The following is a 12,339-nucleotide window of genomic DNA, read 5'->3' as shown; positions in this document are numbered from 1 at the left end:
TGTTTTTATATACATTTACTTTCTTATATATTTCTTTGTGTGCTGTGTTTTTGTATTTATTTCATTTATTGTACTATTTTATTTGATTATTTATTTATCTGTGTGTGTGTGTGTGTGTGTGTGTGTGTGTGTGTGTGTGTGTGTGTGTGTGTGTGTGTGTGTGTGTGTGTACTATGGTGCGTGTGTTTTGTATTAAATGTGCACACTATTTCTTCAACAGTGGTATTGACTTTTTATTTATTTAATCTTAAGTAGTATAATATCTAGTATTATAACACATTTTATTCATTAAAGGGCGCTTTTTGTATTATAACACATTTTATTCATTAAAGGGCACCTTTTAGGACACTCAAGGACAAATAATAGAAGATAAAAACTGATGCACAACAATAAAACAACAGACTAATAGTCGAACAAGTAAATATAAAAACATTTCACTGACTAAGCCAATCTGAAGAGCTAGGTTTTTTTGGGGAGAAAGTCAGTGTCACGGATGGCTTGTTGGTGAGAGGTCCAGGGACAGAGGCTTTTTGCTAATTGAGGTATTAAATGACAAGACAGGAATGGCACAGTATAGCAAATTGTTACCAATGTTTTCAATACTAATTTTAGTTATTGTAAATGAGTAAAGAAAATGATTGGAGACATTAAAGTCACAATCAAAAAGAACTGTAACTTTGTTGTGATCAGTGTTCAAAGAAAAAAAACAAAGGTTTAATCAAAGGTTTTACACTATTTAGATGTGAGCTTTCCCAGGTAATTTACCTGTCGTAAATCAAGAGGTGTTGACAAGGAGGCAACATCTTGAACTTCCAAGATCAGAGACACTCTTTGATCTCTGATCATTTTCAGATTGCTTTTCACCCTTTCTTGACCCTGCAGTTAAGGGTTGACCACCCTAGCAGTTATGTAATAACTAGCCTATTATTTAATGTAACAGTCAAATGTCTACATTAACAACAACCACACAAAGTTGTACATTTTTTGGTCATTATATATCTAATTTAATAGTTTATTATTATTACATGTCATTCAGCAGACGCTTTTATCCAGAGTGACACACATTCACAGACCGATAGCAGCAGCTACCATGCAGGGTGCAAATATTTTGTATACAATCTATGGTGCAAACTAACTATCGAGAGCAATTTAGGCTTCAGTGTCTTGCCCAGGAACACTTGGACATGTGTCGGGGGGACGGGGATCGAACCACCAACCCTGTAGTTGAGGGTGGACGCCCTCTTTCTTTCCCTCCTTTTTCCTTTTTTTCTCTTCTTCTTTCTCCTTTTTTAGCCTCGTTTTGAGCTACTGAAGAGAATTCTTTATTCTGTCTACACAAAGTGGTGCAAAAAAAAGAGTTGAGTTGACAAAACCCTAAATGTTATATTTCAAATGTAATGCTGACCGCAATGCCCATTATAAAACAAATGAATATGCACTGCTTTAATAAAATTAAAAAAAGTATGGAAACGGTAACGGACATTCTTACATTTATTTCTGAATGATGTTCCTCTTACATCTTATAAATGCAGTTATTTCATGATGTCGTGATAACAATTCAACCCCACTGACCATAAAAGGTTGTAGCCTACTCAATACAATTTTATAAATTCACACTATGGCTACAGCATAGGCTATAGGCTACCACCGGGAGAAGTAACACGTTTTTATAATTTTTTAACAAAATATTTCATATTGGTTTAGAAAATGATATGCATCAAAATCAGCTTGTATCAGGTCTACCCTTATCAAAATATTATAAGGCCTACATAATCACTGTAAGCTTATAATGTTGATGTTATTGGTAGGCTAATAGTCAATGCGTGTGATAAGCAAACTAGAGTTGTTTGCATACAGAGCACACACTAGCCTACCTATTACCATTGCTTTACACAACAGACAATAATATTATCAATCAAAAACGCCTATTTACATTGTGACCTTGCATATTCAAAAAATTCCATTCTGGAACTTGGTTTCAAAAGTATACATTTTCAGTCCCAATAAACTCTGTTGTCATTTAAACGAACGGCCCAAAACGTAAGATTGAAAACATCAACAGCCCCTCGCGGCGGACAGTAGCCTACATTTACAATGCTGCTTGCACCTGTTTTAATGTTGTTTGCATCTTCCCTGATGTTTGTCTCGGGGGAAGTGCAAAAAGTGCATGGGTCAGGTAAGGAATGAAAACAAAATAATTGAGGAAGGGGGAATAAGTTGCATGATATCAAATCATATTTAAGCTAATGGCAAAAGCGTTAAAAAGTAGGCTATGAAATAACCTATTTCAAACATGTTCTTGTAGAATGGTGCTACCAGGCCCAAGTGGTGTGCGATCACTCCTGCAAAGGTAAACCTCAAGACAAACCACTGACACGAGCAGTTAATGTAAAATAAGAAAATATTAATAAGCGGCGTTCCTTTATTCCCCTCTTGCATTCAAAGGTCCAGAACAATGGAACTTGGTTTCTAAGAAGTGTAGCGGCAGACATCAGTCTCCAATCAACATTGTAACTGAGAACATGTGGTTAAACAATGCTCTCGTTCCTTTCCAATTCATCGGCTATAAAGAGGCTTTTCAAAGTGACTTCACAAACAGCGGTCACAGTGGTAGGCCTACGCCTTTGTTTTATAATATGTCAAGTTATAAGTGAATGTGTTTCTGAGGGATTTAAATACACCAAAGTTGTCCTAAATGTTGAATATTAATTAGCCTACGTTATTAGCCTATTAAAAAGCGTACTGTTTATGAATTGGCAAAGTTGTCAATAATAGGCTGTAATAATGTAAAAAAAAAAAAAAAAAAAAAATCACTTTCGCAAAGCAAAAAAAGACACTATTTTTCTCTGTTGCCAAATACAAGAAGGGCATTTGTCATAATCACATCTCCACGATGTGATTTTGTGATTGAATTATTTTGCCTGCACTTTGAAATAATGATTTGGATGTTTGTCTAGTTGTTCTGAATGTGCCAACGAGCATGAAGATACGTGGATCAGATCTGACTGAACCTTACAAAGCAGTTCAACTTCATTTTCACTGGGGCAAAAATGGAGGACCGGGATCTGAACACAAGATAAATGGAGAACAATATCCAATGGAGGTATGAAATATGGATGATCTAAGGTTGTTATAATATAGCCTACTACACGTGATTAAGTAAACTGAAATATGATTTTTTAATGTATCTACAGATGCACATTGTCCACATGAAAGAACATTACACCTCTTTAGGCGAGGCTATAAAAGACTATGACGGCCTTGCTGTTCTTGGATTTTTCTTTGAGGTGATTTAATTTTTTTAATTTTTAAACCATCATTCGAAACAAATCTTCGAGTGTCTGATGAAATAGTGAGAAGTGTGAGAAAGTGAAACATGTGAAAATCTTGTGTTTCTTTAATTCCAGGAGTCCAAGGAAGCAAATAAGAATTATAATCCACTTATTAATGCTCTGAAAAAAATCATACATCCAGGTTAGTAATTTCTGCTGATATGGAAAAATTAGATAATAGTGCATATTATCTTTCGGTCACTTTTCTGTGGTCAGTGACAGCGTTAGGCTAAAGTGAAATTGTTAGGAAATAACAAATGTTTTTCTCATACCCAATAATAAATCGAATAGAATAACAAAGCCTTTACCTATTTATTGATCAATAATAACTTTGTTTCTTACTTCATTGTCTTTTCAATTCTTCATTGTCGATATTTTATAAAAATAGGCAACAGCACAACAGTGAAGAGTTCTTCCCTGGAAATGTTGCTTCCCCCTGTGAAGAATTTGACAGCCTACTACCGCTATGACGGCTCCCTCACTACACCTGACTGTTCTGAAGCCGTTGTCTGGACCCTGTTTCAAAACACCATCCCTCTCAGCACTGCGCAGGTGATGGACTTTTATAATATTGTATCATGTATCAGCCAAATGAGTTCAATAACTAGAGGAGTAGCTAAGCATCTTGTTAGTCGTAAATCTCAACCTCAAGGAAATTTAACAAAAAAACAACTTTTCATTTTCATTCTTTCTGAAATCCCCCCAATACCATGCTTTCACAGGAAGATTTTAGGCCATTAAGGGGCAGCAGTACACTTTGTAAGCATTGACATGTTATCGCAACAGTTACCTATTCACATAATCAGCAGATGTGTTTTCATTCTCCTTCTAGCTTTATTTTTGGTCTCCACCAATTACTGGGTGAAATATCTGGCTCTTAATCCGCCTAAATGCTCCTCTCAGTTCTTGAGCTGGACTTTATCTTTTCTGTGTGCTGTTTTGTGCTGGACAGGTGCTGTAGTTTAGTAAAGGCAGTCAAACCAAAATAATTGGTGTAAAAGCAACTGACAAAGTGGGGTGATAATTCTCCACAGGTTTATTACGAGAAGTGTGAAAGTTTGATCCTTTGTTTGCACGTCACCATTTCATCTTTGTTACAGCTCACTGCATTCTCCAAGCTTCTGCTTGCTAATGGAAAGAAGATGGTGCAAACCTACAGACCAGTGCAGCTCATGAATGGACGGCATGTGTATTTCTCCAAAAGCCAGAGTGGGGTTAACAAAACGGCCATCATGGTAGTGGTAGCCATTGCAGCGGCCGTTGGAGGTTGAGAGCTTTGTTTAATTTCTGTCTATTTAAATGTGAATTTTTATGTGCACTGCGACGATATGTCCAAGTACAATGGCAACCTCATACCTCAATCTACAGCAATATCTTCTAAAATAATTTACAGTGCTGCTTGAAAGTATGTGAGCCTATTGGAATTGTAGTTATTTTAACCATTATTAATTCATGTTATCAATACCAGTATTTTTTATATGAAATAACAGATTTTGTTTATCAATTAAACTTTTTCCTTTTCCGGAAAACAATTGTTTAAACCTGCAGTGTGTAGAATTTGGGGTTTTATTTCCTAGCAGATTTTGTAGAAAATAATTATAATATCCATAAGTACGTTTAATTTAGTGCATAATAGCTGAATTTTCTTTTTAGAATTATTATTATTTTCCTTAGAAAGGGTCTCATGTCCATATTTCTCCATACTTTGGACCAAGGCCTTGTCACCGCCATTTTGGAAGTGTCATAGTTGGAATGTCATCAGGTGCATTGTTTAAAATTTTTAATTGTTCTTGTCCTTGAAGGCCACTGTAGCTTCTGTTATTATTCGAAAGGGGTGGGGTTACCCAGGGAGCGTTGCATTCTAGAACTTTCTAGAACTTACTTGATGATGTCATATTACACACTGCACCTTTAAACAGATTTAAAAAATGATTATGGATATTTTTGAAGGAAGTCCACTTCTAGGCAGATGTTCAGTCACTCTTAAAGCTCTTCATTTGTAGATGATTTGCCTCAAGGTGGACCGATGGAACTCAAACTTTTTTAAAATTAATTGATAGCTGTCCCGAGACAAATGTGCAACATCACAAGTCTATCCTGAGATCCTCTGAGATTTTCTTTCCTCTTGGCATGTCTGACCTGCATGGGTTCACTTTGGTGTGCCTAAACTGACCAGGTTTGATCTCTGTTTTATCTAGTGCCGCCCAATTTATTCGCTAAAGATATCTCATAACATTGGTCCATTTCATCACTGAATTTTGCCCACCTGATTGTGTTTACCTGCTTGATTTAAGCAATGCAGCTCAGGGTTCACAAACTTTTGCACGTACAAAAATTGACAAAACATTTTTTTTATCGGTTTTAACAATTGATTTCCGGAAAAGAAAAATGTTGAATTGATAAACAAACATCTGTTATTTCATATAAAAAATACTGGTATTGATAAAAATGAATTAATAATGGTTAAACTGGATACAATTAGAAAATGCTCAATGGGTTAACATACTTTCAAGCAGCACTGTATATAAATACACACTTCATCATTTAGTTGATCAGAATTCAAATTCAAAAACATTTGGAAATATTGAGTTTTCACTGAGTACGCCTAATTCATGCTGAAAAGTAGATTATTTTTTCTCTCCTCAAAAAGTCACTTTTTATCTTAATAGTTTTTATTGTTTTTCATTTTCTTTTTGGTTTCTATTGCTTTTCTCTTTACTTCTACTGTATGCTTCTGTGCTTATGGAGAGTTAATTAACTTATTTTGTTGTTGTTGTTATAGGTTATTTCTGGAAAAAAAAGAAGAACAGCCAGGACCTTGTCGAAGCTCAAACGGAGCTTGTGGAAGCTCAAACGGAGCCAAAAATAGAATAAAAAATATAATCTTAAAATTGTATGAATATTCATTCTTTCAGTTTTAATTTTGAAAATGTTTGATGTTTCCTGAAGTCTAAAACACTGAGGAAGGTCCTCATTGCTTGGTACAGCTGTCATGTCAAGCAAAATCAGGCCCAAAAGTCTGAACCTGGAAGGAAAAAAATGATCAGAAAGTGAAAAAGAAGTATCCAAAAGTGAAAAAATTATCAGAATTTTCTTTTTACCAACATTTTACTAGTATTACTTCTCACTTTTTATGACTGTTTGGCATTTTACTTATCATATTTCAGATTTTGTAATATTTCACGAGTTTGATATTATTGATATATTTCTTTTAAAAAATGTGAAAACATTTTTTTTTATAGCTATATGAAATATTTTTGTAATTCTATTGTTTCTGTACAAAATCATCCCAGAGATTAACATTAATATAATAACAAAGTGCAACACATGTAATCTTTAAATCTCATATTTTATACAGTGTAATGGCATTTAGTTTAAACAAGCTGTAGGCACAGTAACCGAATTCTGACGCCAGTGACATGAGATGTAATGTGGTCCAAAAATGTTTACTGAAATTACAAAAATTACAACATTGCACGGTAGAAAATCTATATGCTCCTGTGCCTAATGCAGCTGTCATCCAAACTAAACTGCGCATGATATAAATGTCAGCTCAATCAAAACCATCAATATTCAGCGTTACACAAAATTGTATTTTTACTTGTACATGAACTTTAGAATAAATGTAAATAATACATAAACTGTAAATTGTTATGAATTGTAAAAAATAAAAATAGAACTTGCACAAATATAAAAAATGTCTTACATTCTGTGAGTGCATAATGTGGCTCTGATGTGGGTGTTGGCCTCACTCAGCTCCTGCCGGTCAGGGTCGTCACAGTGTACTTGGTGGAGCCGTAGAAATGTACGTCAGCACTGGGAATGACGCGATGTCCGCTCATACTTCAACAGAAAAACATGTAGGCTACAATTGTAGGCTTTACCAGGTCACCACCAACATTTAGCTGCATGTATTGATATGATATCTGTCCCTTTCACGTGTGGATTCTGAATAATTCCTAAAACTGTTATTAAATAAAGTTATAACTGTTAATGTTTATGATGTGTCCATCAACATTTTGTTCTTTCATCGACTGATATGCTTCACGTGTGCATATACTCAACGCAAGAACGTTTAACTGCACGACACCAAAACGTTTGGAAAACTGTAATGACTGGCATCAGTACACCGTTGTAAAGAAGGGCCAACTTCCTGTTGTTTTTTCACATATATTTCTTACATCCAGCATGTTCCTCCAGCCACTGGTTTTGCCATTCAACAGAGACTCTGGATGAGCCAGGCCGGCGTTGTTGATGCACACGTCCACACCTTTGTGCTGCGCTTTGATGGCGGAGAACATGGACAGAATCTCCTCCTCGTTGTTCAGGTCACACTTGAAAGGCACCAAAACGCCGCTGTGGCCTGCACTTTGACACTCAGCTGCTAGTTTCTGAAATCAAGACAGTCAGCTTTAACATTTAACTTCATAAAGTGGGACTAGAAGTTGACATTAACAAAAAATAAGTCTGTAGATAAGGGGGAAACATTGCACATGCAACTACATGACAAGCTTGCATATACACAATATTAAGTATTTGTATACACTTAATTCCTTCTACTTATTGTTAAGCATTATTGTTCTTAAGAGTCCTTTACTGGAGATAGGACTATCTTAAAGTATTTATTTACGACAGCCAGTTATGAGAAAGAAGGGAGATGTGTGTTTTTTTTATACATATTTTTTATGATCTATGTAAACTGAAGTTTATGTGGCAGTATGCATCTATACCTTGGTCTGCGAGAAGAAATGCTGGCCGCAATGCCCATAATAAAATTAATGAATAAACACTGCTTTATATTTAAATGTAATTTTCTTTTCTTTTTAGCAGAAAACGGACATGATTACATTTATTTTAGAAAGCTGTTACTGTGATGAGAAATGTATTATCTCTTGATCTCAGGATAACAAAACCAATTTCCTTGTGATGATGAGTAATCAAGAGGTGTTTCCTCTTACAACATAATACACAAGATATCGAAATAACGAAATTCCACCATTTGACCATAAAAGGTTGTTTTTTTCTCAATGTTCATTGTGATCTGAAGAAAAAACAAAGGTTGTTTTCTCTTATTCTACTTAAAATATTACTTCAGCTCCCTATATTGTGATTGTAATAAAATGTTTTCTTAATCTCAAGATAAATAACAGTTTCAAAAAAGTATTGCAAGCGAAGCCGTTCTTGGCTTCCATCATCTCTCTGATTTTAAATTGTGAACACAATTGACATTTCACCTTTAAGCTTGTTGACATGTAAAAGTATATGCCCTCCATTGTCACAATCTGTTATATATACTTTGTTAAACATAATATACTGTATGCTGCGTTGTGTACAGTGGCAGCCAATAGGATGTCCCTGAATAGACATGTGACCTACGAGAGGTCAAGTGAGCATGCGTTTAATAAACGACTGCAGTTCCAGTCAAACAGCAATGATGCCGCACTGTGTGTTATTTCTACATTTATTATATTCAGCCTAGCACTGGGTATGCACGCCAGGATCGTTGAGCGGACCATCTCTGCTAACAGGTTATGGGCCCAGAGTTACCCAGAGAGTTTCCATCGAGTTTTCACCGAGAGAAAAGTCGCGACATACCGCGTGTCCGGTGAGTTAGCATACTAAGCTAGCGCCATGAGTAAAAGAGCCTACGAGTCAGGTGGCCGATGGTCACGGCTGGTTTTTGACGGAGATGAAAAGAACTATGAACTGTGGGAGACGAAATTTTTGGGCCATCTCCGGCTACAAGGTTTAAAGGATACTATTCTATACGAGCCAACCGATGAAGATGATGAAGAGGAAGATAGAAATGCCGAGGCATACGCAGAGCTGATTCAGTTTCTCGATGATAAAAGTTTGTCGCTAGTAATGAGAGATGCAGCGGACAATGGCCCGAGAAGCACTGAAGATTTTGAGAGACTATTATGCTGGAAAAGGAAAACCCAGGATAATAAGCCTGTATACCGAACTAACTTCACTTCAACAGTTAAGTACCGAAAGTGTGACTGAATATGTTATACGTGCAGAGACTACTATCACAGCATTGAGAAACGCCGGTGAAACATTGAGCGACGGACTGTTAGTGGCAATGATTTTGAAGGGCCTGCCAGAGTCTTATGGACCGTTCGCAGTTCATGTTACACAGAGTGATGTGAATATGTCTTTTGCGGAGTTCAAAACTAAACTGCGGAGCTACGAAGCTACTGAGAAAATGCGCACCACAGAATTGGACGACAACGTGATGAAGGCGCGAATGCAACCTGCGTCAGCCAGTAGGCCTACAAGTGACCGCGGAGCCGAGAGTGCGGACATTGTATGTTACAGATGTGGCCTGAAAGGACACAAAGCTAGATCGTGTCAACGCAAGCAGTGGTGTAGTTACTGTAAAAGCGCCACACACCGGGATGCAACCTGCAGGCGGAGATACCAGCAGGACGACGCACACAAAGTTTTCGAGGAGGAGAGAGACAACGAGTATGTTTTCCAGGTGAGCGACACGGATGCAGTGAAGCAGAGAGCCCACAGTGCTAATAATAAAGGACTAATGGTGGACACGGGTGCAACCTCGCATATCATCAATGATATATCAAAGTTCAGGAGTTTTGACGGCACGTTCCAACCGCTAAAACATTGTGTGGAGTTAGCCAACGGCGAAAAGACCAACGGAGTTGCGGAGCGCAGAGGAGATGCAGAGGTCTGCTTGATCGACAGCAGAGGGCAACATCACAACGCGACGCTGAAAAGGGCGCTGTACATCCCATCTTACCCGCAGGATATCTTTTCTGTTAAAGCAGCGACTGCCAGTGGAGCAACTGTAGTCTTCAAGCAAGGAGAAGATGCCCTAATATGTAGAGACGGTGCAAGATTCAACATTCATGAGTATAACAGACTGTACTACTTACATACAGTAAATGGTGAGTGTGAAGACCAATGTAAGGGAGTCCATGATATGCAGACATGGCACGAAATCTTAGGGCACTGTAATTATGATGATGTTCAGAAACTACAAAATGTTGTTGATGGTATGACAATCAAGGGTAAAACAGACATGTCAGCCCTACATTGTGAAGTCTGCACTCAGGGAAAGTTTACCCAAACTAGAAACAGGGAGGCTGATGTAAGGGCAAAAGCACCCTTAGAGCTGGTGCACACAGATGTAGCAGGACCTATAGACCCAGTGTCCAGAGACGGGTATAGGTATGCATTATCATTTACTGATGATTTTTCCAGTGCAGTATTTGTGTACTTTCTGAAAAATAAGAGTGACACAGTGCAGGCAACAGAAAAGTTTCTTGCCGACACAGCGCCATATGGCAAGATAAAGTGTATCAGGTCTGACAATGGTACTGAGTTTACGGGAAAACATTACCAAGCACTACTCAGCAGAAATGGCATTAGGCATGAGACTTCAGCCCCATACTCGCCACATCAAAATGGCACTGCTGAGCGAAACTGGCGCACACTATTTGACATGGCCAGGTGTTTGCTATTGGACAGTAAGCTACCAAAAGAGCTGTGGACGTACGCAGTACAGACAGCTGCTATAGTGAGGAACAGATGTTTTAACAACCGCACAAAGCAGACACCGTACTTACTGCTTAAAGGGAAACAACCTAACTTGTCCAGGATGCAAAAGTTTGGTTCAGAGTGTTATGCTTACAAACAGGACAAGAGAAAATTAGACTCAAGGTGTGAAAAGGGAATTTTTGTTGGATACGACAAGAACAGTCCAGCCTATATGGTTTATTTTCCTGACACTGGAAAAGTGCAGAAGCATAGACTGGTTAAGTTTGTAAACAAAACAAGCACAGAGAGGCAGACACAGACTGACATGACACCTGTCAATGATGATTTTGAGCTGCAGCATAGAGTTTTCAATACCAGTAAAAATACTGATGTGAGTCCAGCACATACACAGGACCAGGTGCCAGTTACTATGCCTGAAGTACACAGCCACACACAGACACTTGAGCAACGGCAATACCCTTCAAGAGAGAGGAAGAAACCAGATTACTTGAGTGAATATGTGTCAGGCGACGAAGAAAGTGATGATCAAGTACTCACTAACATAGACTATTGTTACAGAGTAGCGTCTAACATACCTTTAACATTCCGAGGAGCTGTAACCTCACCCCACTCAAAAGAATGGGTTAATGCGATGGATGAGGAGTTACAATCATTAAAAGAAAATGACACATTTACCCTTACAAACTTGCCAGGGGACAAGAAAGCAGTGGGGGGTAGATGGGTGTATGCTATTAAAAACAATGCAGATGGATCAGAGAAGTACAAGGCACGCTATGTTGCCAAGGGATACAGTCAGAGGGAGGGTGTGGATTATGAGGAGACTTTTTCTCCTACTGCTAACCTGACTAGTATCAGAGTCTTGATGCAAAATGCGGTGCAAGAAAACTTGATCTTACATCAGATGGATGTCAAAACAGCCTACCTACATGCACCAATAGATTTTGATATTTATATTGAACAGCCAGAAGGTTATGAGGTAAAATCCGGCACAGATACAAAGTTGGTATGCAAGCTGAAGAGGTCGCTGTATGGACTAAAACAATCAGGCAGGAATTGGAACAAGATACTGCACAAGTATTTGAGTGAAAACAACTTTGTGCAAAATCCTGCAGATCATTGTGTTTACACAAAGGAGACAGAAAAAGAAAAGGTGATCATCTTAATATGGGTAGATGACATTATCATTGGTGCCAGTGATGAAAACGCACTGAAGGTTGTGAAGGAGATGCTCTCAGCACGATTCAAAATGAAAGACTTGGGAAAACTCAGACAATTTCTGGGTATTGTTTTTGACCAAAGTGATGGATGTGTTAAGATGTCACAAAAGAGATATGTGGAAAACATACTAGAAAGGTTTAACATGCAAGACTGTAAACCTAGAGCAACACCTTGTGAACAAAAGTTAAACTACACTAATGATGCTCAAGTGACAGAGAGGCTGTTGGAAGCCTGATTTATTTGGCTACATGCACAAGACCCGATC

General features: G+C 37.8%; 1 pseudogene across 1 annotated transcript; it reads right to left on the bottom strand.

The window, feature by feature from the left end:
* Positions 1 to 7,034: 7,034 nt before the first annotated feature.
* On the bottom strand, positions 7,035 to 8,894 carry LOC307248372 (dehydrogenase/reductase SDR family member 11-like; annotated as a pseudogene). The gene is made up of 4 exons: positions 8,880 to 8,894; positions 7,514 to 7,723; positions 7,321 to 7,411; positions 7,035 to 7,176 (listed from the first exon to the last, which is right to left on the bottom strand). The product of its transcript is annotated as a dehydrogenase/reductase SDR family member 11-like (transcript).
* Positions 8,895 to 12,339: the final 3,445 nt, after the last annotated feature.

This window comes from Ammodytes marinus (genome assembly GCF_949987685.1).
Source record: "Ammodytes marinus genome assembly, chromosome: 3".
NCBI classification, from domain to species: domain Eukaryota; kingdom Metazoa; phylum Chordata; class Actinopteri; order Uranoscopiformes; family Ammodytidae; genus Ammodytes; species Ammodytes marinus.
Note: the sequence above shows the minus strand (reverse complement) of the source record. Positions and strands in the feature narration are given on the sequence as shown.